The sequence below is a fragment of the Mustela nivalis genome, assembly GCF_964662115.1.
Source record: "Mustela nivalis genome assembly, chromosome: 15".
Lineage (NCBI taxonomy): Eukaryota > Metazoa > Chordata > Mammalia > Carnivora > Mustelidae > Mustela > Mustela nivalis.
The window spans coordinates 64318570-64334190 of NC_139034.1; positions in this window are offsets into that span (position 1 = coordinate 64318570).

The window sequence follows — 15621 nt, forward strand, 5'->3', positions numbered from 1 at the left end:
AGGAAAATGAAGCAATGGAGTTTCATATAAAAGGCATGAGATTAAGACCCAGACAATCTAGAGTTTAAATTCTGATTCTAGGGTTTGTGAACTTTGTGTCCGTCTCCTAGGACTTCCCTGCTATACTGCTCTGATTTAAGAATAGTTATCACCCTATCTTAGAAGAATACTTATTGCCCTGTGGGTTTGGGTAAACAGAAGTAGCATCTCCAGCCATCTGCAACAGAGAGGAATTTAGCAGAATGAGATAATATAATTAAACAAGAAACCTGTACCGTAATTATCGAAAACATTCCATCTCCTCATCTGTAATATTACTAGCTTCCCCATAATATTCATATTTTTCAGATGTCTGTGGTTTCTCTGAGTCCAGACATTTCTACCTTCCTAACATCATAGATGAAGTTTCAGAAATTATATATCTTTTGCTAAGGAATTCACCTACCTAAGTCTCCAAATCAGGTGATTGCAGTGAAGCTTTCTAAATTTCAAGTTATTGTTCTATGGAAGTTGTCCCTGCTTCTCATAATGAGTATAGGCTCCTCCTTCATTGGCTAGAAATCACGTTTTGTAACTGCACCTCAGTTGCTACCAAGTGGGGAAGAGATGGCAGTGCCACCACCAGGACCGGTGTTGGGACTTCACAGTGATGTAGAGAGTCTGGAATTTGTGCTGCTGACACCTTGGCAGCAACAGGAAATAACACACATAGCACACCTTGTGACAAGGTTCAGGTTCTACTATCTGAACTTATTACCCAGGATGAACAGCTAGTGAGAAAAACAGAATGTATTATCCAAGCCAGAGAAGAGTATAGTGAAAACTATTCATGTCATTTCTCATATATTTTGGTTAAAAAAGTCACTAGGTCATGTCTGATGCTTCTGCCCCAAGGCCATTTTACCTTTCTAATAGACTTTCCTGCTCTGGCCATAGGGCAAAAAATGGTGATCACTTAATGGCCAAAATGCTAAATTGTATCTTAGGTGAGAGGAGCAATGGAAAGTATTTGTGCTTCGAGGAGGAATAAAGCACAAACAAATAAGCCCCATATTACAGTCACTCATTTAATCTCTTCACTTGTACTTTGAAACCCTTACCTGGCCATGCTTTCAAAGTTGTAGGGATATGGAGCTGCCTTTGCCAGAATAAAACAATCAAAGAAGGAAGAGAAAGAAATTATTAATCATTTTGGCAAAATTTCAAAGCAGCCCAAAATAAGTCTTAATTCAAGTACAAAAATACAGTTGTCTGTAATTGGATAGCTAAGGAGAGTTACCATTGGAAGACTAATCAAGGGTTCTATACAGCTGAGCGATGAATTAGCAAAGCAGATGTTTTCCTGACTTACTAAGTACTGAGGAGGGATCCGAAAATGCCTCAAATTTGTGACAAAAGAAGAATATTGGATCATAAAAATAAAGGAAGGGCCAAACAGGAAGTATATCCCTGTATTCCAATATAGGGTATAACCACATGAAAGAATATACGGTATACATATATTGACGTACATCACGTTAAGACAGAACATTATGGCAGGCATTCCTACAATCATATAACCAACTTGATCTCCAAGCAGGCATAGGAAAACATAGGAAATTAAATTTAAAAAATAGTGGCACATGGGTGGCTCAGTCTGTTGAGCACCTTACTCTTGATTTTGGCTCTGGTCATGATCTTAGAGTGGTGAGATCCGGCCCCACACTGCGTCAGGCTCCACACTCAGTGGGGAGTCTGCTCGAGCGAGATTCTTTGTCTCTGTTTCCTTCTGTACCTGCCCCATTCCAAAATTAATAAATAAAATTTTTTTAAAGATTTTATTTATTTATTTGACAGACCAAGAGATCACAAGTAGGCAGAGAGGCAGGCAGAGAGAGAGGATGAAGCAGGCTCCCTGCTGAGCAGAGAGCCCAATGGGCTCCATCCCAGGACCCTGGGATCATGACTTGAGCTGAAGGCAGAGGCTTTAACCCACTGAACCACCCACGCACCCCAATAAATAAATATTTAAAAAAATATAAATAGGGGCGCCTGGGTGGCTTGTGGGTTAAAGCCTCTGCCTTCGGCTCAGTTCATGATCTCAGGGTCCTGGGATCCAGCCCTGCATCGGGCTCTTTTCTGCTAAGGGAGCCTTCTTCCTCCACTCTCTCTGCCTGCTTCTCTGCCTACTTGTGATCTCTGTCTGTCAAATAAATAAATAAAATCTTTAAAAATAAATAAATAAAATATAAATAAATAAATATACATAAATAAACATACACAGTTATGGGTTAGAAGACTACTTGTTCATGGGGGGGAAAAACCGATGTGAGAGAAATCACAACCTGTATTCATTTATAATGTTTAGAGTTTGAAGCAATGTTTTATGTTAACTACCTGGTTGCTAAGGCCGAGAAGGAAATATGATCAAGTGAAAATATGTATAATACTTATATTAAGACTCACAGAAAAAACCCTTCATAAAGAATCATAAATTTCTCAGTAGATAAAAAATGCTGTTCTTTTTCTTTCCCTACACACACACATATACAAATATATGTTCTCTATAACTCAAAGGATTTTGTGCTAGACCCCAAATTCATGTAGTCTATTAAATAGAATGAAAATTATAACATCCAGGAAATTTTGACATACTGTTTAAAAATTGATTTAAAGCACCAAGTTTGTAGAAGTTGGTTTTAAAAGGTCAATTTATTAGATTCTCATCTTCTCTAAATGGGAAGTCTCATAAAACCCTACAGCAAAGTGGTTCTATGAGGACAGTATTACTTAGTGATAATGCATAGTCATGCATTAATTTAGTCTTTCATTCATTCAGCATTAATTGTGGGTGTGAAATACGTAGAGATTTATGCTGGAAATAAAAATATATATAGCCATAAATTAGAAATGTGCCATTTTAAAGAATGTCCCTTTGGCTTTTAGGATGAAAATATGGAAATACTTGTAGGGCCTGAGACACAGTACTCAATCTGGGGAAAAATATTTGACAGTGATCAATATATTATTGTGTTCTTTGTTTAACTTAGAATTTTCACAGTTTAGAGCATTCAATTTGATTAATATATTAGTCATATGTTATTTTTATTAAGTACTTTTACACTCATATTCCATGACTTTTACAAGTTCTTAGGTTTAAAAATTGGTTTTAAATTTTATTCTCTTTGTTAAATATTTCACATGCAATAACAAAATATAAAATAAAACAAACAAAAAATGCCTTTACATCTGTTTCTTTCATTAATTCATGATTGCTTTCATTTAGTAAATTTGTTTTGAGACAAAGGTGAGCAGGACATCTTGCTGTAGATGACAAAGGAGGAATGGAAGGAGCCACTTGGTATAAGTAGGGAAAGTTTTGCCATGTTAATAATGTTGAGCCTTAAAGACAAATAAAAATTTTCCAGATGACAAATGTAGAGAGTATGTCCCAGGAATGTAAAGATTTACAATAACATGAAAAATTATATTTTTGCCATAATCCCATTTTTGTTTATGACAGTGCTTTGACAAAGTTTTTATTCAATACCTTGTGGTACTCTAGGGAGCAGATACATCCAATTAGCAAAGCTACGACTCTCATCTGTCTACACTGAAGTAATGTTAACATGTTTCTGTCTTTTAAAGACTTAATTAAGTTTAATTCATCTAAAAAATAGTTTTTAAAAAATAATATCTCCATTTTACTGCTGCGAAGTGGATTGATGTCTTCCTGTAATGATAACAAAATAGAGCAAATCAAGTCTGTTGACTACATGATATTAAAAGAGGTTGTAGGGGCACCTGGGTGGCTCAGTGGGTTAAGCCTCTGCCTTTGGCTCAGGTCTTGATCTCAGGGTCCTGGGACCAAGCCCCACATCGGTCTCTCTGCTCAGCAGGGAGCCTGCTTCCCCCTCTCTCTCTGCCTGCCTCTCTGCCTACTTGTGATCTCTCTCTCTGTCAAATAAATAGATAAAATCTTAAAAAAAAAAAAAACTATAAAAAAAAGAGGTTGTATTTAAAGACCCGTGGGCTGGTGTTACTTTTAGGATTAGCCTAGGTGTCAACAAAATAACACTCTGGGGTTCCATTATGTTAAACATGTCATGGGACAGAAAAATCATACATACTGCAAGCGAATGGGGTCTCATGTTAAGTATATATATATACGTATACACACACATATATATAATAAAAAGCAGAAGAGCTCTAAAATATATGTTCATTAGCAAAGGGAACTGTTAAAAAGAAGACCAAGTTATGGATGTGCTTCTTAGCTGTTGTATTGCTTTCATGGGCAGAGAATATTTGAATACCAATTTTTAGAAGTAGTAGAGGATATTTTCTGTGGATTCAGCATCACTAAGTATTATCAAAAAATTGGGTGACATGTTTTCAAACTTAAGAAGGAAATGCTGTACATCCTGAGTTAATAATAGCTTAGTATTATTAAGGTATCTTTCCGTACTTCCACATTTTAAAAAATAATTTTCATCTGCTTTATTATTCAATAATACATCTTTGTTCCAAATGAATTTTATGTTGTATATTTTTTTTTCAATTTTGCAGAAGAAAAATGTTTCTGGTCATGTTTATAGATCCATTTTGTCATGAGGTAAACACCTTTAAGTTGCTGTCCTGTCCTCTTTTACTCACCAGTCTGCACATTCATATATGCTCCAAGAAATAATTTACTGAAGGATTTTGCAGTAATTTTCCTTAAATTATTGTAACTAAGATATACAGTGTCTTTATTGTTTGTCAAATATTCCAACTGATTCAACATGCCAGTTTTCATATTTCCTAACATTCTACAATTCTTTCACTTTTATGTCCTCTGTTTTTAAGTCTGCTCTTATTTTATATATTATCCAATCCATATTCAGAGCAATAAAGAAAAAAAAATCCATTCTATTAAAGCAACCACAACCGTATTGGCTTCTTCTTCTCTGTAGATTTAACTTAACTGCATAAAATTTCCCTAGGGATGCTCTGTTTTGTTTGGTTTATAATTTGAATAAATCTTCACTTTCAGAGTTACATAAATTTTTCAATGGTTGAGGCTGACAATGGGAGATTCCTTGCCTCTCTCTCCCTGGTTCATATAACTGTCTCGATGCAAGTAGGTCTTTTGTGCTGCACTTGGTGTACAAGCCAGTCAATTTGTCCTTTTCTTGCTAGAATATACGTTTTTGTCCTTTCACCACGTTGGGAAGGAATTCTGATGATCCTGTGTGCAGTAGTCATGCAGATGTCTTACTATGCAAGTGGTTACTGCTCTATGATAAATCATATACCGTTTATGTACTAATGGCCAACAAGAATTTAAAAATATCCACCTCTTGGGATGCCTGGGTGGCTCAGTTGGTTGGACGACTGCCTTCAGCTCAGGTCATGATCCCGGAGTCCCAGAATCGAGTCCCGCATAGGGCTCCCAGCTCCACGGGGAGTCTGCTTCTCTCTTTGACCTTCTCCTCACTCATGCTCTCTCTCACTGTCTCTCTCTCAAATAAATAAATAAAATCTTAAAAAATATATATCCACCTCTTTCTGTTTTCCTTTATTATGTTTGAATTCTCCTGCAAGTTATCTGAAAGCTTCAGTGCCTTACTTCAGATAGATTTTTTTTGGTAATTAAGTAAATCTTATAATCTCTGTCTCATTCTCAGAGCCAGGCACATAATAGTACTAAACAATCACTTGTGGTTAAATGAATGAATGTATTGTTAATATTTTTGTGTAGGTATGTTTGTAAAGCACACCCTTGAAAATCCCAAATTTAACATTTATGATTCTCAGCATTTGGCAGCATAGATTAATGGTTAATATAGAGGTAACATATTTTTGCATAGAACACAAATATGTTACCTCTATATTAACACTTAGCTGTGGTTAACCAGCCAATCTAATAATTTTTCTACTAGATCCTACATTTTTTATCCTCTATTTTCTTTTTTTTTTGTGCCTTTATTTTCATATTCATTAGGTGACATGTTACTTTTTAAAGAAAATAAAGTCCTAAACAAAGTCATTTGCACATGACTTCATTAATATTTAAGTGATCTCTAATAAAATACACTTAATAAAGTTATGCCTTTATGGGGCGCCTGGGTGGCTCAGTGGGTTAAAGCCTCTGTCTTCGGCTCGGGTCATGATCCCAGGGTCCTGGGATGGAGCCCCACATCGGGCTCTCTGCTCAGCAGGGAGCCTGCTTCCCCATCTAACTCTGCCTGCCTCTCTGCCTACTTGTGATCTCTCTCTCTGTCAAATAAATAAATAAAATCTTAAAAAAATAAAAAAATAAAGTCATGCCTTTTTAAATCTGAAAATACAAGCCTAAAATAAAGAGTAACAAGTTAAATGTTTGCTAATATAATCTATATGTCATTTATGACCTATTTATTCTATATCTCAGCTTGCCAGTTTACTCCACAAAGTTGCCAAAATGAAAAAACACAGTAGGTATCTTTCAGTTTACCAGAAACTAAAGAGTTAATAAAAATAAGCTTTTTTAGACTTTGATTTTTTTTTCTTTTTAAAGATTTTATTTATTTATCCGAGAGAGAGAGGGGAGAGAGCGAGCACAGTCAGACAGAATGGCAGGCAGAGGCAGAGGGAGAAGCAGGCTCCCCGCCGAGCAAGGAGCCTGATGTGGGACTCGATCCCAGGACGCTGGGATCATGACCTGAGCAGAAGGCAGCTGCTTAACCAACTGAGCCACCCAGGCGTCCCTAGACTTTGATTTTTAAGAAGGCAGCTGCTTAACCAACTGAGCCACCCAGGCGTCCCTAGACTTTGATTTTTAAGAAAAGCTTTATAAAAGATATTTGGAGGAAAAGTTGGTCTGATATCTGACAACATACTATAATATATGATATTAAGATTTCTTTGTTTCATTGTGGTGTGGTAATTGTAGTGAGTTCTGTCAAAAATGTGTATATTTTTAGGTGTGGCATATTGCCATACTTGGAGTTGATGTTTGCTACCTTCTTTCCGATAGTTCAGGAATGCACACGCACGCACGTTTGCACACACACACACAGACACTCACATGCATATATACTTATATATATCCACATGAATATATTATTGTATGTTCACTAGTACATAAATATATTAAACAAATACAACAAAACACCAGCAAGTGATTTTATGTTTTGGGTGTGTTGGTGTTCATAGTGTCATTCTTTGAACTTTTCTATATATATTTACAATTTTTCATAACAAAATCCAGTGCTCTCTTAATTTTATTAATCTATCACCACTACCCATTATATTTTCACATATCTCTTACCACTCTTCATTTTGATTCTCTCTAATGATTGCTTCAAAATGTATCCAAAGGACCCAAAAAACCTAGCTTACTGTGACTCATTCTATTTGGGAGGTACCTTCAAATTCATGGAGAATATTAAGGCTTCAGGCATAATCTCCCACAACTTTCATTTCTAGTAAAGATCATGACCCTGCCTGTATTTTGAGTCTCTCCTCTCACCATCCTTTCCATCTGAGGGATGGTTTTATTTACTTAAAAGTAAATAAATAAATAAAAAAGAACTGATTGTTTCCATTTATTTTCTTCTACACTCTGCCTGACATGCTTGTCCCTGTCTTTCACCTCATTAAATATTTTATTAAAAAATGGAAATTTTGTTTACTTCTTCCAGAGTAATTTCCCAGAGCTCAGTCTAAAGTGTAAACAGATAATGCATAATGAATGATTACCATTTTTTAAATTGTTGTAGTTTACTTCATATCCGTGATATAATGTGTCATGAAAAAAGTTCCATAGGTACAGATTTATTTTTCAATTCACACTTTTAAGGTATTTTTATTTCAGGATCTTCAATCTGACATCCCAGACTATCAGGGTTTGTCTCAGCAGCATTTTATTGTATGGATATACCTCAATTTGGTTTTTTCATTAGTGGCTATTATAACTATTTCCCAGTGTTGTCTACTGAATAAAGAAAGCTGCTGCAAACTTTCATATACGTGTCCTTATATGGGCATTTTTTTATGTTTCTTGGGTAAACTATTTTTAACTTCATAGAAAACTCCCAAAATGTTTTCCTGAGTTGTTGCTGCACCATTTTATACCCCTACTTGAAAAGTATGAAATTTGGTTCAGTCTCTTCAAGAAAGTACTTCCAGTCTTTTAAAGTTAGCAAGTTTTTTTTTTAAACATTAAAAAAATAAAGTTAGCCAGTTTTGTTGGTATCCTGTGGTATCTCATTTTTATTTTATTTGCATGGCCCTGATGACTAACAATGTTAGCATATTTTTATTTGCTTTTCACCTTTGATACATCTTCTGTAAATGCTTTATCAATTAGTATTTTAAGTATTTTATCCAATATGTGAACTTTCTGGTACTATAAAAGCTCTTTGGGCTTTAGCCCTTCATATAACTAGAAATGAAATTTTATCTTAGGTATATGTCCTTCCAACACTCTGCAAAGCAGTGTCATTATCATGGCAATTGTGTTAAGAGAACATTTTCCCTGGATTCCTCAGTATTCTTTCGAGGGTTGGATAGTCGGAGTTGAAAAAAAGCCAAGCTATAACAAAGATAAGGAATATCTCAATTTTTTAAAAAGGTTTTATTTATTTATTTGAGAAAGAGAGAGAGAGAGAGAGAGATAATGAGAGAGAGAGAACATGAGAAAAGAGATGTCAGTGGGAGAAGCAGAATCCCTTCCTAGCAGGGAGCCCAATGTGGTACTCGATCCCGGCACTCCAGGATCATGACCTGAGCCTAAGGCAGTCACTTAACCAACTGAGCCACGCAGGTGCCCAGAATATCATAATCTTTATATCTGCAAGATTGTGAAAGCTTAGATTTGTTTACATCACAGAAGTAAAGATGAGGTTTCTCTCTCTCCATTTCCAGGGAGTAGGATAGACGGTTATATTCACAGCCAATATATGATCTCTCTCAGATTTTTTGATTTCCTTCCCTGTGGTCCAAACTGAGTGCACATGCACATGAAATTTCGGCTTCCGGGTGCCTTGTGGGCATTTGGGGTATGGTGAGCAAATGCAAGGTGCTATTTTGACCAGTTCTATTTTGTTTTCCTTTTCTGTGAGTAATGTGGTTTATTCTCTGACCCAGAGGTGTGGTTTCTCTGTACATTTCATAAAACTGACAGGTTGACTTCTCAGCTTGTAAGCCGGGTCAAATTTCAGACTTAAAAGTTTCAGATACAACTTTCGGTAATAAGAGTAGAATATCAGAGACATGTTTGGAAAGAAAATCAAAGAAGACAGAAATCGTTAAGTAACTGCTGTGTAGGGTAAACTGACCAGTTGTGGTACTAGGCAGTGCGGAGACATTAATCAGAATGGTAGACAGAGGCATATACCAGGGAAAATTTGCTGGGGACCAGGACCGTGTAATATCAAAAAGTGAACATTCTGAGAAAAACTTCTTGGGTTTGTTGTTGTTGCTCCTGTTGTTCCTGAACATTCCTCCCATTCTGGAAAAGGAAATTGACAAACTCTAATAAAGATGGAGAGCACCTCCCCACCCACCTCCAGAAACATTTGTTTGAACTTCGCAGTTGAATAATACTGGAGCTCTCCTCCCATTCTACCCAAAGAGAACTTCTTTACATTGTAGAAATTAAGATAAGGGTTTCTTTGTATATTTTCAGAGAGGGACAGATATGTTTGATTGCTCCTGTATCGTCTCTGAATCTCATAATTTTGGGGTTCCTCTCCTGTGTACAACAAACCCACTACGTGTGCAGGTAAACCTCTGGTCCTCACTGTTGCTCTGTGGGGGATTGGAGTTTGTAGGGAACTAACATAAAGTTCTATCCTGTTTGCATTTTTTTCTATGTAATAAATAATAATAAATAATAAATAAATCTCTTTGACAGAGATACTGGATCTCTATATGAGAGAACAGATCACTTATTACTCACAGCCACAAATTGTGTGCGTATGTGTTTTCCGTGTGTTGCATGTATTAATATACATGTATACATGTATTGATGAACGCTAATAGAATTCAGGCCAATGCCAAGATGTGAATATCATAATGTAGCATTATCTTTGGGTTCCTTGAAATTATATTTCCCAGATTAATACGTCCATATTCCTTGCAAATGTTCTTTTTTGAAACTCTTCAAAAGTATGATATCCTTAAGACATTTACCTATTTTTTATCACAGTTTTCTATTTTAAATTCAAATAAATTTTGCTACATTGATTATTTGTTATAGACTGGTAGAATGTTTATACAGTACAAATTTGAAAAAATTGTTAAATAAGCTACAAAGAAAATCAAATAGATAATTATTCTAGATTGAGCCTAATTCTTGAATTGCATCTTATTTAAAATAAGTATAATGTTTTCATATTTAAACATGGTTTTCGATTTTTGATGTGTCATTAGCTGTACAGAAACAGTAAGATTCTTGTTATAATTGTGGGCACCTTTATTTTCTGAACAATCCTGGTTGTAATTAAGACTTTAATATATTGTTTGACATACAAATGTTTCTTCTGCATCATTCTAAATTATATTACCTCTATCACTGCTCAGGGTCAAGCTGATTTTTGCAGGGATGTGTTTTTTTGTTTCTTTCTAATTGAAGTCATTATAAATAAGGAAAATGATAAAGGCTATTGAGCTTCCAGAGCCCATTTTGCTTAGTGTACAAAAACTTTATTATATGGTATGATTATTTAAGATTGCCAAGCAAAATATTTTATACAATAAAATAGCACAATGACAAAGCTATTTAAGTTCAAAGAACTTCAAGAATTCTCATTGCATTTATCTACAAACTCAATTATTGTCATATGAAAAATATCAGTTACCACATACAATGTTTCAAAAATAATTTAAAACTGAGTGCAGAAAACATTGAATAATGTTTTTCAAAAAAGAAGCTAAATGTACAGCTATCACATGACACAACCATTGCACTCCTGGGTGTTTATCCCAGAAAAAGAAAATAAAACCAAAACTTATGTTGACAAAAATACCTGCACATGAATACCTATAGCAGTTTTATTCATTAAAGCCAAGAACTGGAATCTATCCTGTGGTCTTTCCACAAGGTAATGGCTGTAGAGTCAGGGGTATATCCACACCATGGAATGCCACTCAACCAACGAGAATGAACTATTTACCCATGTGGACCAACATGGGTGACTTTCCAGAGGATGATGCTGAGTGAAACAACTCAGTTCCTAAAAATTGCATACTATATACTTCCATTCACATAAAATGTTTGAAATAAATAAGGCCAAAGAGATCAATCTGAGAGTCTTAGTAAGGGGAATCTAGTTTTTTTTTTTGTTTTTTTGTTTTGTTTTTTTTTTTAATTTTTTATTTTTTATAAACATATATTTTTATCTCCAGGGGTACAGGTCTGTGAATCACCAGGTTTACACACTTCACAGCACTCACCAAAGCACATACCCTCAAGGGGAATCTAGTTTTAAGAATTTTCCAAAGCTGTTAATGTTTGTCTAAATTCAAAGTCGGGTAGGTATAACAGTGATATAGTAAGTAGTTCCGACATTAGTGGCAGAAAAGAGGCCTCAAAATTAATAGCACAATAATGATGATTACACCTGTAGTCAAAAGACTTAAGCCTTATGTCTTCAATTAATTAATAATCGCCCATATTTCCTAAAGCTGATTTTCATTGAAAGAAATATAAATTTTTATCACCCCAGTAGATCAATATCAGAAAATATTCTCAATTACTATTTTAAAATTTAATTATCCTTCTCCTTTTCTATCTCTGTCCTTCTGATGATTAGTACTATATAAAAGAGAACTTCCCTGGATATTTTTAAAGAACAGGTGGGAAACATGTTGGCTGTTCTAGCTTACACAATTACCCACTGAGTATAAAATTAGCAGTAATATCCTAAATTATTGTGCCTGATTGTTACTGAAACCTCATCCCAAATACCCTTTCATGATGATAGGAAATTACCAGTTTTAGGGAGTCCCAGAATAACTTTATCTCTTCTAATTTAATTTTAACAATGTCAGTGCCCAGGCCTCAAAACTGAAATCCTGATTTTAATTAAATTAATTCTGGTTAGATAATATGTTTGCAGATTAAACAGACATGCTTTATTACTTCTCAATCTTCATACAAATATAGTGAATTAAAAACTCAGAACTCTGCAAAAAAGGATTAGAACAATAAATTTATGGCAGAATATGACTGTAAGATTGGTTTTGGGGATGGTCCAGATTGATTCAATAATCTTTGGAATTAGATTTTATTAGGAAGATTTGTGAATTAAAGGAGGATACACATTATTTTCCATCTCTCCCATTAAGAGGTGGGTTGTATTTTCACTCCCCCTACTAATGGGCTTGGCCTGTGACATTCTTTGATTATCAGAATTTGGCAAAAGTGGTACCGCTGAAAGTCTTAGACTAGGTGTTAAGAAATCAGCAGTTTCCATTTTTGCAAGCTTGGAATTTAGCCCCCTCTAAGCTAAGAGAAATTCAAAATACTTGGAGAAGCCACAAGAGGACAGGAATCTCTGGTCAATAGCTGTTGCTCATTTCCAAGCCAGTGGCTAGTTAGCATGGCCTGCCAGATGTGTTCAGTAGTCACTTTAACATTCCAGCACAGCTGAGCCTTCAGACAACTGCAGCCTCATTAAACATCACACGAAGCAGAAGGATTGTCCAACTGTGCCCAATTAACCTACAGAATCATTTGTAAATAATAAGTGGTTCTTGTTTCAGTCTCCAAAGTTTTAGGGTGGACTGCCATGTGGTAACTGAAGAAAGTAACTGAAATTGGAGAAAATAGATTTTCTGAATTCCAGTAGCTTCTTTGACATAATTAGCTACAAACTTGGTTAATTTGGATCCTGGAGTTTCATAGTATGCAAAAACAAAGAAATACCCAGCATATGAAATAAACAGTTTAAGAAGCCAATGTACCACCCCTTCTGGTGAGAAGATTAGAGCAAAGGAAAGATAGATGTAGAATCACAGGAGGAAGCAAAGTAATGGAAACAGCAGATAGATTTAGCTTCTGGTACTCTTTTTCCCTTAACATCATGTGTAAGGGCAACAGAATGACACTAATGGGGAGAGATTTCTCTACACCATGGAAGTGGTGCTTTTGTTCTACAGGAAACCAGCATATTTCTGCATGCCCCTGGGAGGTATCGGAGAAGCTAAGAAGGCTGAGGAACAAGCCTGGGGTCAGATAATGGAGGTCACAGATGCTTGAATATCATCACCCAGAATTCCAGCCTAGACGGGAGCAGATGCAAGGCCTATACAAAAGCTGGATAGAACTGCTAACTATCACCAGCAGACTCAATTAGGGCCTAACATAAAGTTCAAAGATGCAAGGATGATAAGATACCACATTGTGATCAGAAAAGACCTGGAATGTGAACAAGAAGCATTTCCTCCTCTCAACAGTGCTATTAGAAAGGCCTAAAGCCATCCTTTATCCACAGATTATATCAAGGGGCATGTTCTCTAAATAAAACACTTTTCACTTGATTCTCTAATAGACCGACTTACCATAAAGAGTCTATTTATTTGACAGAGATGGCAATGCCTTATATTAAGCTTTGTCCACATATGCTGTATATTAGATAATGCATAAGAAGTTAAACCCAGAATAATGTAACTGTGGCACAACATTGGATTTGCATAACTGGAGATGGGTCCTGCAGGTTTTATGTGTCCTATTCCAGTTTATTGGCTTTTAATCAGTCTTTCTCAACTTCCGGTTGTCTACTCACCATGGATTTCATTCATCATTAAAATAGAAAAACACCTAGAAACACAACTACAGAGCTATGTTGCATAGCTTTGTCATACATCTTTGAACTGCTTGTTGGCTACTTTGTAATAAATTATAGCAAAAACAACCTAATCCAAGTATAGGTCATCATTCTCTCTGATCTTTGAAGGCAGATAAATTCTTTATGGTTTGATTGAATTATACTTTTGTTTGTTAAGATTAAATACTCCTTACAAATGAATGAATTGGGAATGCTTCAAGAAGTAAAAGGAATTGAGGAATGCCACAATTTGGGGGCACATATGTCTTGTTTTCTGTGATCTAACATCTTTGTCATATAAACACGAAAATAAATCACCATACACCATACTCTTTAAGTTTTGCAAACTGTACTATATTTATATTATAATGCAGGTGGTACAGCTGTATAAAACATACAAAGTTAAAGGTCACAAAGTTAAAGTTCATGAAATCTACATTCTTGAGTTGTGATTATGGGTTTTTTCCTTCTCTGTAAATACACATCAAAATGCCTTTGCTGTCTCTCCATTAGTAATGGTGACATTTGAGTGAAAAAAACTGATGAAAGTAACTTTTAGATAATCTTAAATAGGAGACAGAGAGAACATATCTAGGAAGTAGAATGTTGAAGAAGCCAGGAGACCCAAAGAGAGATGGTGTAGAGACTGCAGAGAGAATTCTGTGCAATGAGACATTGTTAGGTAACATGGAGAGTAAAGAAGGAATTCGTAGTTGAATCATGGAGGAGACAAAGTGGAACCTTGAGTAAACTAATTTGCAATTATTGCAGATTATTGAGGTATTATAAAGAGAAATCTAGTTATCTATGATACCTGAAATGTTTTTGCTGGCAATGTCTTTCCTTCACTGCATTCTCCCTTTACATGGCCTCAAAATAAATGTCCATCAAATAAGAGAACCTAAGGGTATGTCTCTTACATGCAGCTGAAAGAATGACATTGCAAAAATCTAGTATCTGGAGGGCACAAAAAATATAAATTATGAACAATGTGACAAGTTACTTTGTCTTTGATTCAAAAACTAGTTCAAATTCATATTAAAAATTTCAGTTCTATACTTTGAATTCTCATTTATCTTTTAAAATGAATACTCAAAACTATGAAATGATTTATTAAGAGGATTTCTAATTTGAATATGACCTTGGAGTCTTTTACCTTTACAAACACAATGAAGAGAATGATAAAAGAAACCAAAGAAAAAATTCAGATTTCATTTTTAGTAACCCTAGATGACAGATAAAATCAAAGACTCCAGATTTTGGGAAAGATTACTCAAAAGACCTGAGATTGGGTAAACTTTAAGAAGGAAGAAGTAGAAAAATGTGAAGGAGCGTCAAAAGAGTCCCAAGGTGAGTATTTTAGAAAGAACCAGTATCATATTCTTTATGAAGGTAAAACCTTGTCATGACTAAAGAAAAAAAAATCCCATTTTTGAAATAAGTTGGAAGTGACATGAACCTAAACTTTCAGAACTTCCTTGGGACCTTCTTTGGTCAGAACAGAGGCTGAATCTTTATAGAAGAATGACCCAGATAAGATAACTCAGAGAAAACAATCTGGTTAGGTATATAATTTGGAAAAAATATGCCTTTGGGTTATTAATACTGAAAGGCTACCCTGCCCTTTCTTCATGATTATCCCAAACTGTCTTCAAAGAGATGTTCTGGAAAAATTCTATTTTATTCACTAATTAGTAAAAAAATAAATGAGCGTGCATAGATATGCTGGCACTATAAAGGAAATGCAGAAAAAAAATCAAGAGATTATGGACATACAACAAAAATGTTGAAATAATGCCATAAACATTTAAATTTATTAAAATAAGTTACTATGTTTTAAAAA